Below are 3,453 nucleotides of genomic sequence, written 5' to 3' on the forward strand. Positions count from 1 at the left end.
ATATAGGTGAACTCAGTCATGGCAAAATATCTGTTGTGTGCTGTGTGAAAATGGAAGATTTGAAATATTGGGTTTTACCAGGGCCGGCTCTAAGGCAAGGCTGGGTGGCGCCAGGCGCCAGGGTGCCGGGCCACCATCGGGGGTGCTGCACGGCTCTGTCTGCGGCAGCCGTGCTGCACGTTGTGCCCGCCAGACAACCGCAGTGGGAAACAGGGCGGGGGGACACCGGAGCTATCTTCGCACCACAGAGCCAGATATGCTTAAGACGGCCCTGGGTTTTACCCAATGCTAATCCTACTCAGAGTGAACACATTGAGATTAATGGCCATGACTAGCATAGTTTATTAATTTCAGTGTGTTTTCTCTATGGGATGTCCAGAACGTACTGGGCTGGAATGGAAGAAAAAGGTGCCAACTTGAACAGGGTACTCAGCTTCCCCCACAAGTCCTACAGTCGCTCTACCTGAATGAAACATGTGACTGTCCAACCCTCTTATTCCTCCTTTTTCCCCAGTCAGTCTGATGGTTTTACATGGACAAATAGGGATTGTGAGTTTCCTCTAAATTGTTAAGTGGGATGCCATCAAATTCTGTATTGTACTTAATACATGCAGTGTAATTAATTTACCTAACATTGTAAATGCTCTGTATAATTAATCATGCAAAAGAATTCATAATGTAATGTAGTTTAAGAGGTATTGTCTTTTCATAATGGAGCTGTACAGCATAAAACAATGATCGGACTGATTAGTTAGAAAAGTCATGACACAATGTGTGATTTTTCTTTATGAACCCAGCACTGTAAATAATTTAGTATTCTCTCTAAATCAAATGAATGTGAATGACTACACAAAGGACAGTAAACAAAAAGCTATGTAAACACCATTATTTCCTTATATGTGAGCATAAATCTGAAATGTGCTCTGTCCCTGTTATATAATGTGCATTCACAGGTAAGTAAGAAATCAAAGTCAAATATAAAGACCACAAATTTGGAAGTAGCATAACATATTAAATGTTGATCTTTTGTTTCAGTCCTACCTTACTGAGGCAGAATTTCCTCTAAAATGTGGATGTATTCAGTGATATACTTTGCTTTTTCCATGAGACCTTAGTTAAAAATGGATCATTTTTTTCTGTTACTGACAAAAATACACAACATAGTAACAAACAAAACCAATTGTATTGAACAAAACCACCACCCACCATTTAAAAGGCCATGGATTGTTTAATTAGACAAAAGCCTGGGAGAAGTAGAATAAAAATTCATGGAACTCTTCATGAATTTGTGTGCCATCCTTGTACAGGAGCCATGCTATTCTTCTCTGTATCATAGTTCAGGTGCTGCCGGAGTGAGTTTGCAGCCTTAGCCACTAATAGTACTTGTCTACCCAGAAACAAATGGGATCAGCAAACAACCTATGTTCCTATCCTGATCACACAGGGTAATCACCACTCTGGATTAATTTTCACCTCCTCTAAACTCCTTGCCTTCAAAAACTGGTTTAGAAGCACAACAGTAATTTCTGGATGTTTTGATAATAATATGAGAGAGCTTTTCTTTTTCTTAAAGGAAAAGATGCTTATTTTTATTCCTTATCACTTTATTCTTTAAACATTTTAAGAAATTACTCAGAATATGCGACGATTCATACAGCTGTTTTGCTCTATGTTGACTTTTCCATCGCCTTTCAATGACTTGTTTTGTGTCTGGATTATAGATGTTCCCTGCTTTTGTATATAATTATGGAACTGTGTTGCCAGATATCTCATATTTAGGCATTCCAGTACACAATAGCTCTGGCAGTAAAAGATGCAACTCACTTTAGAGCAGTACAGCTTGAAAAGAAACAAGAGAACAGACATTCACTACTCTGATTAATGTTTTCATATATATTCATATTCATTCACAAGAGATGCTCATGTAAGCTAAAGGGTTTAATACAGTTCTTCAGTTTGCATAATTCAGTTCAGTGTAAGTGAATAAAACGAGGCTTTGATTCTTGACAATTGTGTTCTTCAGCTTTAGCTGAAACTTCTGTTTATAGGCTTCAAATAGACACAATATGACTAGTCAATCATTTCCCTTTGCACTACTGCTCCCATGTAATAATTAGAATTCTCTTTCATGTCAGTATATTTGTACTGTGTGCATTCCTCATGTTTCACCTGGCTGACTCCAACTCCCACATTTCATTTGGGAAGCACTAATATTTTTAATTTATGATGCTTACACCATCGCCTCTTACCCCTTTTATTCCTCATATGTTATTTCCATCAAAGGCTTGTCTATTAAAATCTTGTCAAAGTTGTCTTGGTAAATTGAGATATTTGCCTTTTGTCTTTCTGTTAGGAACAATCTATGGATGGCATCTACAACCTTGCCCACAAAATGACACGTGTTTTTATTCTCTGCTCTTTCCCCTCTTCAAATCCATCATCTTCATCTATATTCAATTGTCTTTGCCATCCATTTATTCTCAGGAGACTGATTTTCAAAGTGCTCCTCAGGAAATATGCGCCTCCATACCACTATTTATTAATATGATTTAGACCTGTTCTGCAGAGCACTTTCATGCCATTTTCTGAAAACATTCTTCTCTTTGTGGTGTGTGTTTGCATATAAACCTAAAGATTGTTCTCCACTTAATGAAATTTTGCACAGTTCCATTGAAGTCTTTATGATGAGTGACTGTGCTTTATCCTGTCAACTGAAACTTATTTCTCCTTCACATTATCATTCACATCACCTCCAAATACCTAGATGAGTAATAATTTATTAACATTTTGCTTTTTGCTTTTGATTAGAATATAAATAAGACTAAAACAAAAGGAATTCAGGACACATTACTTTTGTCATCTCTGACAAATGCAGCCTTCTAACCCTCAGTTAATTAGAATGCACTAATTAATTTAATGGGTACAAATTATGAATTTAGTCATTGCTTAAGTTACCAAAAATAGTCCCATGATAGACAATAAAGCCAGAAAGCCAACTTAGCAAGCTTTAACATCAGTTTTCTGATGTTATTTTAATATTTTAATTGACAGTAAAAAATTTTTTTTACATTTCTCATAGCGAATGATGCATTTTGGGCTATTATTTTTATTAATTATGAATTGCACTTTTAGTGCAACCCCATACATGTCTACTCAGAAGCAAACCTAACTGAGTTCCATGGAATGTATTCTCAGATAAGTGGGGATAGGGTTGTAACTTCACTCCTTATCTTATATTTATAATGCAACATACTGTTATAAAAAGCAAACTATGGCAAGTCCTTAAAGAAATGGGAGTGCCTGATCACCTCATCTGTCTCCTGAGAAATCTCTATGTGGGACAAGAAGCTACAGTTAGAACTGGACATGGAATAACTGATTGGTTCAAAATTGGGAAAGGAGTACGACAAGGTTGTATATTGTCTCCCTGCTTATTTAACACATATGCAGAAT

At 36.7% G+C, this 3,453-nt stretch overlaps 1 non-coding gene across 1 annotated transcript; it reads right to left on the reverse strand.

The window, feature by feature from the left end:
- Positions 1-1,262: 1,262 nt before the first annotated feature.
- Positions 1,263-1,365, reverse strand: LOC118085810 (U6 spliceosomal RNA). Its single transcript, XR_004692686.1, has one exon. It is a non-coding gene; the product is annotated as a U6 spliceosomal RNA (small nuclear RNA).
- Positions 1,366-3,453: the final 2,088 nt, after the last annotated feature.

Source organism: Zootoca vivipara, chromosome 4, assembly GCF_963506605.1.
Source record: "Zootoca vivipara chromosome 4, rZooViv1.1, whole genome shotgun sequence".
Classification (NCBI taxonomy): Eukaryota; Metazoa; Chordata; class Lepidosauria; order Squamata; family Lacertidae; genus Zootoca; species Zootoca vivipara.